At 44.2% G+C, this 15679-nt stretch overlaps 1 protein-coding gene across 4 annotated transcripts in view; it reads left to right on the forward strand.

The window, feature by feature from the left end:
• The window catches only part of CDH4 (cadherin 4), a 557258-nt gene that overhangs the window by 518999 nt on the left and 22580 nt on the right, over positions 1 to 15679 (forward strand). The gene's annotated exons all lie outside the window — the stretch shown is intronic.

Here is a 15679-nt window from a genome sequence, read left to right on the forward strand (position 1 = left end):
AGATTGTGGTTACAGAGTCGCTTTAAAGAATGTGATTGTGATCATGTTGTAAGTGAATTTCTGTCGGCTTTTAGGTCACAGCAGGCTGTGGGTGTCACCCTGCTGCATTAGGGTTACAGTAGTTTGTGGGTGTCACCCTGCTGCATTGAGGTGACAGAGGCTTGTGGGTGTCACCCTGCTGAATTGGGGTGACAGAGGCTTGTGGCTGTCACCCTGCTGCATTGGGGTGACCGCGGCTTGTGGGTTTCACACTATTGCCATGCTGCAACTTGCAGGTTGCAGTGCAACCACATTGCTAAAGCTTTGGCTGTCCAGGGATGATGGTAATTTTAGTTTTGCAGCAGCTGGACCTGCTCCCGTTGCCGAGATATCGCCGTCAGAAGCCCAGCGCACACTCATCAGAGATGAGTCCTACACTCATAGAGAATGAATGGAGCCGTTATTCTCTATGAGCATCGGACTCATCTCTGATGAATGTGCGCTGGGCTTCTGACGGCGATATCTCGGCAACGGGAGCGGGTCCAGGAGCGGGACTTCGTGCACAGGGTAAGTATAAGGGTCTCCACCGGGGGGGTCAACCGGGCTCTGCCCCAGCATGGGGGGGTGACAGGAGGAGATTTTTCAAACATGGTGTAAAGTGAAACTGGCTGAGTTGCCCCTAGCAATCAGATTCCACCTTTCATTCCTCACAGACTCTTTGGAAAATGAAAGGTGGGATCTGATTGGTTGCTAGGGGCAACTGAGCCGGTTTCACTTTACACCAGTTTGATAAATCTCCCCCAAAGTGAATGTACTGATAGTGTAACTGTCATTTTCAAACATCTTTGCAGAAATCAATAGTACACGCAAATGTCAGAAGACGAAACGCATTATTCTATGGATGTTTACACTTCCCTGATGTTTACGTCTGCATTAGCCATGTTATCTGCTAGCTTTATACATGTATACTGTTGAGCAGGATAGCTGATTTCTTGGTGATTCATTGTGTCAGGGGATCATTGGCTCTGTTACTGGGTGACTATGGGTGCTTGTGTGTAACACATTATATTAATCTTACGCTGTGTAGCCTGGGGTGCTGTTCTTCCAAGTGTGGCCTTCTGCATTTTATACTGCTTTTTTAATATTTTTAATCAATAAAATTGTATTCTGGACGTCATAGACCATTATTGAGTAGGAAGTTGAGGCACACAAGTCTTTCTTGCATTTATGAGACAGTGTCTTGTGGCGTTGGGTTTATTTAGATTTGCTGCCATTGAGAGAAGAGGCAGCACTTGTGTCTCTATAATCGTAGATTTATTTAATGCAATAGAAGTGGTGGCAGAGAGGCCGATATTGATTAATAAATCATTGAAATGCGCAATGTACCTTTATTGTGCTGCTGGTGAACATTTGGCCTTATGTACAGAACACAATGATCTTGTGGGTATGGCGAATAAGGAGTTCATAGCCGGCAGGGACCACATTAGGAACAGGATGCCAGCGGCAGGGACATGCGGTTTTCTTGAATCTTTCAGCATTTCTTGCCTTTAGTTTTGCCTAAAGTTTCCGTATTTCTGCATAATTTATAGATCCTCTGATTAAGTGATCACAACAAATTAGCATTTTCTGATGACGGGCTATATGATATATCCACCCCACTCATGGATTCCAGAAATGTCTATTTTTCGTTATCACCTTCCCCTCTGCTGCTGACAGGTAGGTAGCAATGTATACAAGGCTCATAGAGCAGCATAATCTGCAGCTTATAATTAACATATATGGTCCCGTCATCCTCGGATGACATTCAGTAAGTGAAATATGGCGGCTTCCTGACTCTCCAATCGATGGTCTTAGTAAAGAGGAGGCCTGGGCATGCTTATCTGTCTGATATTTCTGTACTAGTCATTTAGAAAACATGCATTCTCGAGCTAACTGAGCATGCATGTGTATGGGGAAATCGGGAGAGAGACAACAGCTGTCTTATGTATGGCTCTGTTCACATTTCTATATTCCCAAACATCTCATGTGTTCATAAGCTGCTTACATGGTATGTATCACTGCATAGGAAAATAGAGTCTACTACACATTCCTACACAGTAAATCAGCATATTCTTTATAGCCGCTTTCCCATCGGTGTACATACAGACCCATCCAGATTACAGATGCTGATCCGTCTGCAGGTCCAGAGACTGTAGTAATACTGTCAGTCTGGATTATTGGACTCATGATAGATATCCTCACTTCTGTGTACTGGATCCTTATTAGTATTTTTACATTATGCACATGTCAAATAAAGTTTTGCAGGAGAATAGCGCCTCTGGTGGCCACACATAATAACATAGAATCTGTAGTGACCAAAACTAGCCAGACCTGGCAGAAAATAGGTTATCATGTGGCAAGTTACTAGTCATGCATATCGTATCATCCTTATGGTCCTTTTATGGTCCTTGTAGACGGGACGATTATCGTTCGAATTTGCACGATAACGATCGCATCTGAGCGATCATCGTTCCGTGTAAACGCAGCGAACGATCAAGCGACGAGCGAGAAATCGTTCATTTTGATCTTTCAACATGTTCTCAAATCGTCGTTAATCGTTTGCAAAAAATTCGCAGATCGTTCAGTGTAAACAGTCTTTCAACGATTTCACCTATGTGTGAGATAGGCTTAAGCGATCGCGAAACGATTTTTCCTGTACGATGTATCGTTCCGTCTAAACGCTGATCGTTATAAAAAACACATCGTTCATTCAAAATCGTGCAATCGGGCGAATTATCGCTCCGTCTAAAAGGACCATAAGATTCCCTCTTGCGCTCCCTTTTATCTGATTAGGATAGAAATAAAAGGAACAATAATCATTAAAAAAAAAAAAGAGAAAACTCTCGAAAACTAATTGTTAGACACCTAATTACGCAGCGCGACGGAAATGTCACATTTGTGCTTAATTGTAAATGTCAGGAGACTCTTCCATCAGTGGTGCGGGTCCTGAGCGCCTCTTCTGGCCGTCCTTCCCTCGGCCTCATTCATCTCAGGATCTTTACTAATTGGGTTATTTATGCACTAATTGTCAGGAGAAAAAAAACCATGCTGAGTGTATATCCTCCAGGTGTATGCTGCGGTTACCACTGTAATGTAGGATATTACCAGATTAGGTATTAAAGGAGTCACAATTAGAAAAAAATGAATTTTTTGCTGAAACAGCGCCACTTATGCATGGTATGACAATTCAGTTCCATTTACTTTAATGAAACTGAGCTATAAAACCAAACCCAAACTAAGGACAAGAGTGGCAGTGTTTCTGGAAGGAATCAGCCATGTTTTTCAAAGCCTGGATAATCCCTTTAAAAGGTGACCATTTGCCGTAACCTGGAGTTGCTAGGTGTTGTCAGCAGTGGTCTAGTGTGGTGGTATCACTTAGGCACGGTGTCCGGGAATAGTGATGCCCACCCCTGAGTATACAACCACTGGGCATTGAAAAGGGTAGAACCAGGTGTGTGTAGATGCAGCAGAGTAATAAGCACAGAGTCCAACACTTAACCAATAGAGGTTAACATGTAATGGTAGAAAAATAACTGCAGAGGTATACAATCCTTTTTATTTATTTATTTTTGCACCAAAACAAGGGCTGCACAGATATCACTAACAATACACAGTGGTGCCTTGGATTACGAGCATAATTCGTCCCGGGTCCGTGCTTGTAATCCAGATCACTCTTAAACCAAAGCAAATTTTCCCATAAGAAATCATTGAAATGCAGACAATTGGTTCCACACCTCAAAAATAATGATTTTTTATTCTGAATAACAGGTAAAACAGATGAAACAAACATTTAGAAACAGCAGAATATGTGATATTATAAGTTACTGTACAGGAATGGAGAGGATGGGAAACACAAGGGCTGAGAGAGACTGCAGGGAGCATGAGGGAATGAGCAGGACAGATGTGGGCACATACATGCAGCACTCTCTGTCCAGGGAAAGAGGGGTTACAGCTATGGAGAGATTACCTCCACAGTCCTGTCCCCTGATGCAAGCCCCAGCCTGAAGTGGATCTGCTATGATTTAAAGGGTGGGGGAGACTTCCTGGGTCAGAGTACAGTGCTGTAGACCCCACTATGCAGACCATGCCCCTCCCCTACTTCCCCAGTACAGGGAGCTCTTAAACCAAGTTACAATTTTGAAAAAATTGTGAGCTCTGCTTGCAAACCGCTCTCAATCTAAGTTACTCTTAAACCAAGGTACCACTGTATATATTTGGGGAATAGTTGAGTTATATGAGTTAGAAAAGGTGTAGTTGAGTTGAGCAGGTTTAGGGACTGTCTTGGGGACCATGCCTTGGGGAAGCTGTCTGTGTCTGGAGCGCTGCAGCCGTAGCACAGTGTAGATTCACACCTCCCAATTGTCCTCTTTTGGAGGGACGGTCCCTGCTTTGGGCCTGTGTCCCTCTGTCCCTCTTTGCCCCTTACATGTCCCTCTTTTTGACCTAGAAATGAGATGGGCATTAATGTTGCTCTAGAAAGTGTCTGGTTTCTTACCTTATAATAGACCCATGTGCTGCAAGTTGGATCCTAAAAATTGTTATATTGGCATGTGTCGTTATGGCCCTTTCACACAACATTTCACACATGCAGACTGGGGCCATTGATTTCTATGGCCCCATACACACATAAGGTGTTACGGATCTGTTTTGGGGACATGATCCATGCCACCAAACAATTATTATTAAACCTTTGTGCGTTCGTATCACCTATTTGAATCAGTGGGTCCTTGCAAATTTGGACAGTTACAGGGTGTTACTGATGTGTGATTGAGACCTAAGGATGCATACACACATACAGGATCTGCTGCAGATTTGCGGATATCAATGTAACTAAATGCATCAATCTGCAGCAGATCCTGGATGTGTGGTTGCATCATTGAATTAAAAAGTATAAAAATGTCTGTAAAATTTTCCTAGTGTGAACCATAGGTGTCCTTTTTTGGCCGTCCAAAAAGTTGGGAGGTATGAAGATTGACAGTTATCTCCGCTCAGTCTGCTACACTGTGCCAAGACTGCAGTACTAGTGACACAGACAGCTTCCCCAGGTGTATTAAATTGACATCAAGGGAGGCTCGCTAGGCCTTGAATCCATTCACACGTATGGGATGCAGCACATCATTGGACTTGACAATGACTGTTGCACAGAATCTGCCCCAAAATCTAGGTCTGATCTGACACATGTGAACAGAAACTTGTTAAAATTTGTATCTATACACTCGACATGTCCTCGGCAGATTTTTATTAAAGTGGCCAAACCACAGTATTGTAAAAAAAAAAAAAAATAATAATAATAATCACAGCCTATTGCTAAGTAGGAGCTGAAAAAAGTGACTGACACAGAGCTGAACCCAGCAAGACTGAACCCCTGCAGTAAGACCCCAGAGCCAGATGTTTATAGCACATCAGACGGCGTGTCATGGCTAAATCCTGCTATTAAAACCTGTCAAAAGAAGGAAAAACTTTTTGTCTCCGGCTCGAGGACTTAAAATATCTTCTGTCAGCTGTCAGGATGGCGGCTAATGGAGTTTTTTAACATTTTTTTTTTTTTTTTGCTGTAATTTTCCACAGATCTGGTCTAGAAATGTTGCTTCTTTCCCCAGAAACTGCAAATGAATATTTTATTTTATATGATTTGAAGTTAAAAGGGTAGAAGAAAAGAGCAAAGAGCGGAACTGTGGCCAGACTCAGTGTTATAAGTAATAATATGAGTAATACACAAAGTCACTACGGTTTTTAGGTTTTAGTGCAGTGATAGCAGAAGGAGAAGGAGGTCGCTGTAACAAAAACACACACAGCCAAAGGGTCGTATTACATGGCTCGATATTCCGGATAAGCAAGGGCTGTATATACAGGGTGGTCCGAAAGTAGGTGGACAGTATGTGTAAAAGGGTTATGAAGGGGGAGATTTATCAAACATGGTGTAAAGTGAAACTGGCTCAGTTGCCCCTAGCAACCAATCACATTCCACCTTTCATTCCTCACAGACTCTTTAGAAAATGAAAGGTGGAATCTGATTGGTTGTTAGGGGCAACTGACCCAGTAAGGGGTGACATGGCCCCTCTATTGCCACCAATGGCTTTGTCGGGAACCGCAGGGCTGCACAAGTCCTGGTCCCGGCAGTTACATATACATGTAAGATGTACCCTTGCTTCATTTCATCAGTTAACAGTGTCAATTGGGCGGGGCTTCACATCAGGTGGGCCCCATCACCGGGCTTGGAAGAGGGCCCAACTGTCATAAAGCCCTGCCTAGGTGACACTTAACTGATGAAGTGAAGCACTTATAGAGCAGAAAGAAGCAGACCTAAGTTTTATATAGGTATATAAGAAATGGGCAGCATCTAAGCTTGTGGATGGTGCGAAGAACATAGAGTAAGGGGGTAACAGTGTCACTTTAACTATTTGTCTTAGTATGGTGGGAGTTGTAGTTGTGCCAGAGGCTGGGGAGCACTGTCGTTCTGGCTGCATTACAATCTCTTTTTGCCCTATTTTATTCATCATGACAGGTGTAAAAATCCCAAATCCTCTTTGCCTGACACATGACAAACCATTAGGATGTAGAGGCGCCCCCTGTCCCCCCATGCTCTGCCTTACCTGCTGGTTTCATCTCTCAGCCGGCGTCTTGATCTTCTTCACTTTGATAGATTTTCACATAAAAGACGCATCTTCTGTCACCGAGTCCCCAAATGAGATGGAAGAGTCTGGCGGATGTGTCTGTCGCTGACATTAAAGGTGTGGAGAAGCCCAGGAGGGGCGTCCATTTGCACAGGAAGGTGGCGGGTTCAGCACGGACTGTGATCTAATTTAATGAATTACCATACTGGGTGAGAGGAGAAGAGCAGACACGTATTACATTGTACAAGCCGGACAATGGCCGATCGTCTTATACAGGGCTGTCGGCTAACTCGCATACAGATGTCCCTGCAAAGTTTTTACATTGCTGTTTTTTTTTCTCCTCTTTGCCCCTAATACTCCCATGGATGACACTTGTACTCAGCGGTGGCACGCTGTGCCTGATCCTAATCATCACCAAGGTGCGGAGGACCAGGACTAATGAAAATCATTATCGACCATTATCTGCTTTAATTAATTTATTCATCAGATTCTGATTTGGGTGGCGGCATTCATGCTGTGAACACCACGAAGGCACGGCTTTGTTTTTGTAGCTGCCGAGCGGGTATTTAGCCTGATTGGATCCGCATACAATTATTAGCCGGAGTAACCTTTCACAGGGCTCAGACGGCACGTCAAGTAAATAGGTGGAAATTGGAAATGTTACATGTACCTCAAACTTTATTTACCCTCTCCTGTCATGTCCGGTAGATGGGGGCCATCCAACTTGTGCTACAGCAATGGGAATATGCATTAGTTTCCATCTGCAGTGCAGAACTACAGATCTTTTCTTTGTGATCGCATAGAGTTTACTAATATGTCATCAATAAGAGACAGGGATACAATTGATAGATCAGGTGATCGGTATTTCACACATAGGGAGTAAAGTTAAGATTAAAGGGGTAGTTCACACACAAAAAAAATTCTTTCAAATCAACTGGTGCCAGAAAGTGCCAGAGATTTGTAATTTACTTCTACTTAAAGGACAACTCCCGCGGCCCCCCCCCCCAAAAAAAAAAAACACAGACACACACAGACACCATACTCACCCATTCGCCCGCCGTCCGCCTCACCGTCACCGCCGTCCGCCGTCCAGCGATGTCTCTGATTTCCGGGTCCTGGGGATGGAAAAGGCTGCCAGTGCGCTTGCGCACCGGCAGCCTTTTCATTGGCTGGAGCGCATCACATGGCTTCCAGCAACCTCAGCCAATCAGGGCTGACGAAGCTGGAAGCCATGTGATGCGCTCCAGCCAATGAAAAGGCTGCTGGTGCGCATGTGCACCAGCAGCCTTTTCCGTCCCATTCACTCTCTATGAAGACGCCGAGGAGGAAGAAGACCCAGACCGCCCCCGGCTCTGACGTCGTCGTCACCAGATGCCGCCCGGGAGAAGAGGACCGTGACGATCGTAATAGGTAATGTATATATTCTTTAACTTCCGGGCGGGGGGGGGCGGGGGTCCGAAAGTGGGGGAAGGGGGCCAGACCGGGTATTTAACCACATTACAAAGTTATATAACTTTGTAATGTGTGTTAAATAAGCTAAAAAAAAAATTTCGTGGGAGTTGTCCTTTAAAAATCTCAAGTCTTCCAGTATTTATTAGCTGCTGTATGTCATGCAGGAAGTGGTGTATTCTTTCCAGTCTGGAGAGACTTTATTTTATAGGGATTTACTACTGCTCTGGACAGTTCCACTCCTTGATAAAGGTCTACGAAACGCGTTGGAGGGTGAGGTGCAGGGGATGTAATATGGGGGATGGTGTTTCTTGTAGGTGAAATGGTCTAAATGCATGAATTTTCTTGGCAATTTAGCCACTTGATTTATCCTTGGCATTTAGCCTCAAGACCATTTGTTTACAAATAGGCACGTTGCACTTTATGGTATATGAATTGAACCTTTTTTTGAAACCCGATGTACTCATCATTTGTTTGTTTCCCCCGGTTCGGACATAATATATTTGGTTAAGGATTTTGTCATGATCCCCTGCACCCGTTGTTTTTAAATTGTCTATTGTGTTCTTGTTGATTTTATTGGGATTATTTTGGGACTTATGAATTAATAAAGAATTTATTTTGTGGCATACAACTTTGGTTTGGTATCAACTTTTTGAGTTTAATAATTGAGGGGTTTTTTGTTTGGTAGTGTATATATGAGTTGAACCCTCATATGGTCATTTTGTGTCAGTGGACCTAATATAGGTTTTTGTCTTGGACAGAGGTGGCAGCCGAGAGCACTGTGTCAGACTGAAGGGAGAACAACACTTCCATTTAGGGCATACAGCCGCTGATAAGTACTGGAAGACTTGAGATTTTTGAATAGAAGAAAATTACAAATCTCTAGCACTTTCTGGCATCAGTTGGTTCGAAAGAAAAAAAAATTGGTGAACAACCCCTTTAAGAACCTCAAAGGGCCCTATTCCACGGGACAATTATCGTTTGCATAATCATTAACGGTAAACAATCTTAAACGACCGCTATTGCGAACTACCTGAAATCGTTCACCCATTTACACGGAACGATGAACGTTACTTATGATCGCTACTGCGAAAGACCAAACAACGTCTTATTCCATGCGAACGATTTGCGAATGAGCAAAGATAAAAATAGGTCCAGGTCTTATTAAGCGATCCACGATTTCTTGTTCGTCTTTTAATCGTTAACTGCTATTCAACCGACAATTATCGATTCGTTCTCAACAATTTAACGATTATCCGAACCATAATAGTCCCGTGGAATAGGACCCAAAGTGTGAAAATACATTAGTGTTATCTTGTTATGGAATGAGCGCTGTCATCGGGAGCTGTCAATTATTAATGGGACAGGACATCTAAGTGCTCCTATCCCTGTGTTCTACCGTGTAAATATATTTGGTATGAATCCTAATGCTAGATATTACTCTTTACCATGGGTCTCCAAACTGCGGCCCTCCAGCTGTTGCAAAACTACATTTCGCATCATGCCTGGACAGCCAAATCCAAAGCTTTAGCTGCCCAGGCATGATGGGAGTTGTAGTTTCGCTACAGCTGGAGGGCCACAGTTTGGAGACCCATGCTCTTTACTATAACATAATAGGGGGTATCCAGGACTAGAAAAAGCACAGCTACTTTCTTGCAAGGAGCTGAGCAGCAAAACCACATCCAAACTGAGGACAGGAGTGATACTATTCCTGGAAGAAAGCGGCCATGTTTTTCTAAGCCTGGACAACCCCTTTAAGTGTGCATTTGATAATTAACCATTAGGTATCATTTTTCAAGGTAACAAACATGAACTTATTCCTAAAACTTGTAAGGATACATCCATTTAAGTGTTACTTGCTGGGAATAATTCTGCCGTACGTTCTGGCTCTGTGCAGAAATATGCCAGAATATCCATGCCAAATTGTGCACATTTTATTGCCGTTTTTTGCAGCGGATTTTGACGGCAAATGTGAAAAAAAAATTCAGCATCTTCATCTTTTCCCGTGCCGAGTCTTTCATGTTTTCCTGGCTGGTTGCTGTACCTCTGGCTCCCAAAATGACTTAACAGCATGCAACCGCTGCCACTTGTGATGACATGGCTTGTCATTGCAAGGGGATAGTAAGTAGAGACTGGATGGGGGACCGGAGGGGAAGTGTCACCGCAAGATCAGCGGAAGACTGGAAAGACATCATACAGGTTTCCGCATCTTCAGATGACCGTTTGCAAAGTTATAAAATCATGTTTTCCGTCTTAGAATCACAGAGGCTGGGCTGATCTGCAGCATGCATGCCCCCTCCCTCTCTGCATTATTGATAGTAGTGGAAGCCAAATATAGAGCAGGAGGGGGTAATGGATGGAGTTTATGTGACTCTTGAGCTTCGAAAGAATACGTGATTTATACCTTTGCAAACAGCTGTCAGCTAAAAGACAGGTATCACTGTGTGATATAGAGCTGAATGCAGTTTCTGCAACGTGCATGGATTCCAGCAAGCCGCATACATTTTTTGCTACAGTCTGCCAGTTGTGAATACCGCCTCAGTCTTTACTGAACATCTGATTGTGTTACTATGCGGATTTTGGAGGTTTTCCCATCAGATAGTCCTAAGCATTGCAGATATAAATCAGATGTATTATACATGTGCTTTCTCTTCATAGCAATAAGACTACAAAGTGATGTGAAGGAACAGTCTGAAGCCAACAAATTTCTTGCCGCCTCCATCCTCAGACTGAACTCTGGTCTGTGCACGGAGGCATCACGCAGTTCACTCGCAGTTCATCCATGCAGACGGCACAGGAAAGTCAGCTCGGATTAGGAACATTGATTTAAACTGGATTCCGCCCAGCTATGGATTTTTTCCCGCCGCTTCCTTAAATCTGTTCTGATATAGAAGGTTGGCATTTCAGGCGTTGTCACCACGCGGGATGTCGCTGCTTTGTCCTCTGATGGCTTGTCACATGGAAACGTCACTCGTGAAGAATAGGGACAAGAGGAGAACAGGAGATTCTCTTGGCTCTGCAAGTGTTTTACACTTTGGGGTGAACAGGGCATTTTAGTGATCCATATCCCCATATTCATTGCACAGAGTGTGTCCACTTACACCAATGTGCCATCCCTGCACCCAGGCTCGGACTGGCCCACCCATTGGTGGGCCCCTGAGCAGGAGGTCTGCATCCCTGTTTAGCAGCTTCAGGACGACATATAATCCCCCAGTTAGTTTCATGGGACTTCACCTTTCAAGAAACTCAAGTGGACGGCTGTGCTGTTTGCATAGGGCAGGGATGGGGAACCTTCGACCCTCCAACAGTTGCAAAACTACAACTCCCATCATACCTGGACAGCTCCTATACACTAGAACAGGGATGGGGAACCTTCGGCCTTCCAACTGTTGCAAAACTACAACTCCCATCATGCCTGGACAGCCTTCGGCTGTCCAGACATGATAGGAATTGAAGTTTTGCAACAGCTGAAAGGCCAAAGGTTCCCCATCCCGGCATAGAGTGTCTGACCAGTTACTAAGAGTGAGCGAGCATTGCCGGTCATATGCACAGCACTGTGCAAAGTCGCTATAGTAATGTGAAAGGTTTAGCGCTAGATATATCTGGTGTATGTAGGGTGGGCCCCTAGAATAAAATATTCCCTGGTGGGCCCAAGGTACCCCAGTCTGGCACTGCCTGCACCACTACCACCAGTCTGCACAAGGTGCTAGCTGGGGTAATAGTCTAAACTTACCCAATTTGTCAGGCTCTGAAAGGTGCACCCCCCTCCATCAATGGCAACCATGAAGATGGAGGAGAGGGATGAGAGGAGATCCACCAGAGGATTTTGTTGACTTATTTACTGCACATGCAAAAAAAAATTTGAAAAATCTAGTCCTCAGCTGCTTCTCCATGCTTTATTTCCTTACTTTGTAGACCTCTTGCTCCTCCTTCTAAGCGTAATGCAGGAGTCGAGGACCTTCGTGCTATGGACTATCTGTCGGTTCATGTCTGCAACATTATGCACAAATACCTGGATATGTGGCCCCTCTGGGACTTCTGTTGCCTCAGGACTCACCTTTGATGTCTCTCGCTGTGTATGTTGTTTTTCATGGTTGTTGTTTTTGGGGGATTGATGTGTGAGATGCTTTCATTACCGCTTTCCTCATTTCCATATTTGCACAAAATTGATTAGTCTATCCCTCCCCCGGTGTATCAGCGCTGAGCACACGGTGCACTGCCGACTCCTGGTTTCTGTACGTTATCAGAACATTTACTAAACACATTGGCCCAGATTTACTATGGCTGCTGCGCTGAAAGTTTGGCTCCAACTGCGCTAGAATTCAGCCGTGACATATTGTACACATGAACGGGAGTGGCTTATCAGAAAAGGGGTTTGCATAGCACTTGGCATGTAGGTTTAATGCACTAACGTTCCAATTGTGGTAAGATGTTAGAAAAAAGTAAGACAACTAATTGGTCGGTTGACCTTAGACTAGATAGGATAGCAGCATGAGTCACTGTGAGAAATCTGGACATACTGTCTTGTGTCTACTAAATATTATACAGATTTAGCAAATTTGCCCCATTGTCTGTGGGTAACTACAGACAAGGAGAGATGGATTTTGGGGAAGACTTATCAAGACTGATGTACTCATCATACTGGTCTTAGGGTATGTTCACACTATGGAATCCCGGCGGATCACCCACCGCAGATTCCGCAGCTCGCACCCGCTAGCAGGCGCAGGCAGCCGTGCGCATCTCCACTGGTCCAATAGGCTTTATTCTATGGTTTGCCAGATTCCACTGTCCACCCGAAGATGGCGGAATGTGGCAAACCATAGAATGAAGCCTATGGGACCAGTGGAGATGCCAAGTCGCTGCCAGCGGGTGCGAGCTGCGGAATCTACGGTGTGTGATTCCGTAGTGTGCACATATCCTCAAATGGGTTAGTCAGGATTAGAAAAAGCACAGCTACTTGGTTACAAAAACAGCATCCCCCAGCCCCCCGCCACCATATCCCCCCCCCCTTTCCTAAGGTTATGTGTGGTATTGCAATTCAGCTCCATTCACTTCAATAGAACTGAGCTGGCAAATAATGCACAAACTGAGGGCAAAAGTGGCACTGTTTCTGAAAGAAAGTGGCCATTTTTTTCTAAAGCTGGATAACCCCTTTAATTAAATAAAGCTCCGCCCCCATGCAGTCTACCGGATTTATGGAGATGCATGCACAGAACGGGTGTATATTTCTTCTGCCATGTTTAACGCCTTTTTCCCAGCATAAAACAATAAATCAGTGGCATAGGCTGTATCCATATTCCCAGGACTTCCTAGGGCTGCATCCCACTTCTCCAGGCCCCGGGAGTCAAATTCTGAGCGTTCGAATAGTTTACTTATCACTATTCAGTAGTCCTCACCCTTTCCTATAGCTCTTGGTCCCTGGCAGCTTCTACTCTTGCCACCATGGTATATACACCTAGAAGCATATAGTACACCTGTCGCTGAGTACAAATAGAGCTGAATTTCTGTATATGTTCCTACAGCATGTATGTATATGTATGTATATATGCTTACAAATTGGTCTAGTAGTGTACTGGAGACTGTATTAGCCTTAAGAATTTCCAATAAGAAGTGATTCCTTAGCTAGATGCAGCAGACTGGTGTATGCAATGGTTAAAATACAAGTTATCCCAATTGTTACGTATGATTTCCTTAGTGCACTACAGGGTAGTATGGGGATGGGGGGCAGTGATCGCCAGCTCTTTGGCTCAGTAACCTTCCTTCCTAGTGGGTTCCTCTGACACGCGTGCTGTTCGCTGATTATGAAATGCAATTAGCAATGTTCTCGCCGGCAGTCAAGGGGCTGAGACCTCCCCCGAGTGACACCCGTTCTGCCATTTCAAACATCTTAACTTGGTAATGTCATCAGCTCGTCCCAAATCTCTCCCTTCAGTAAACAGCAATTGAAGATTCATTTGCAGCCAGTGCAATCCTGCAATAAGCGCTATTATCGGCTAATGCCGGGCCCTGGAGATCCCCTCTCCTGGTAATCCAAGTGCAGACTAATTATTTAGAGTCTTCTGTCTGTTTCCTCCGACTGCTCCAGCATAAATATCCATCCGCAGCCACTTTCCCATCTAATCCTTAATTACATTATTGAAGGAATTCTACAGAGGATGATGTACGTCTTCACCGGACAATTATACGCATGGTGTGGATGTAGCGGTGATTAAGAACTCGCCTTCCCTGGGCCCATCCTTCACGTTACAGCTGAGACGCTCATTACTTCTTTTAACAGATGTTATGCAGCTGCAAAACTTATCGGCAAAAACAGATCTATGTGTATGGAACGCCGTCCCGGCTATTTTCAGCAGAAATTAATACGTGTCATTGTTTGGCGCATATATTTGTCTTGGAAGATTCCAGCAATTTTATTAAGCTAATGATCCTGGTGGACGGTGTGGGATGCAGATATGTTATGAATAGAGGGAGTAATTTATTATAACAATATTCATCCTACAAAAAAATTGCAAAAGTAACAGCTTCAAGGCGGAATTTAAAGTGCAAAAAAGTGCTATTTATTACCTCATGGTACAAACAATACAGCGACGTTTCGACCTATGCGGTCTTTTTCAAGCTGACATAACATGGTTCACATCAGAGTATATATATCATAAACAGCCAATCATGATAGTAAGTACAATTCTAAGGTATCCACCCCTTACATCTTTATTAACCCTCTCTTACACCAAGACAGTGAAACAGGTGTCCCATAACATATACAAAATATCGTAATCCGTTACCAGATATTGCGTCCTCTCGGCTCGGAGCGAGGCGTTCGCGCCACCGCATCGGCGTCTTCCCGACGCCAGTGCGCACGCGCAGGGTCCAACCAATCAACTAGCGCACAGCTGACACGGCGGCGGTCACATGACCGCCGCCCTGGCAACCAGGACGCTAACTCACGGCAAAAGGGGGAGGCGGGAGCAATACCACACACACGAAAAATAAAAAAAGAAAAAGAAAAATATTATCCTACACCTGGAAACTCGTCTGGTGGAATAAGGGTCAGGGGAGCCCTGCTGCTCCAATAGGTGACAGTGATCCCATTGTAGATTGGAGCAGGCCCATCGAATCGATCACCTGATCACCTGGGGTCTGATTTCAGAAACGCGCAATATTCAGCACAAGAGATACAACCGGTCAAAGAGAAATATAGTATTACATTACATGTAATACGTGGATTGGACAGGTTAAAGGGGTTGTCTAGTGAAAATATTTTTTTTTCAAATCAACTATTGTTAGAAAGTTATATAGATTTGTAATTTACTTCTATTTAAAAATCTCAAGTCTTCCTATACTTATCAGCTGCTGTATGTCATGCAGGAAATGTTGTTTTATTTTCAGTCTGACACAGTGCTCTCTGCTGACATCTCTGGCCGACACAGGAACTGTCCAGAGCAGGAGAGGTTTTCTATGGGAATTCCCATAGAAAGCTTCTCCTTCACTACAGAGTTCCTGTCTCGGCCAGAGATGTCAGCAGAGAGCACTGTGTCAGACTGAAAATAAAACAACATTTCCTGCAGGACATACAACAGCTGATAAGTATAGGAAGACTT

Source organism: Dendropsophus ebraccatus, chromosome 14 (assembly GCF_027789765.1).
Source record: "Dendropsophus ebraccatus isolate aDenEbr1 chromosome 14, aDenEbr1.pat, whole genome shotgun sequence".
Taxonomy (NCBI): Eukaryota; Metazoa; Chordata; class Amphibia; order Anura; family Hylidae; genus Dendropsophus; species Dendropsophus ebraccatus.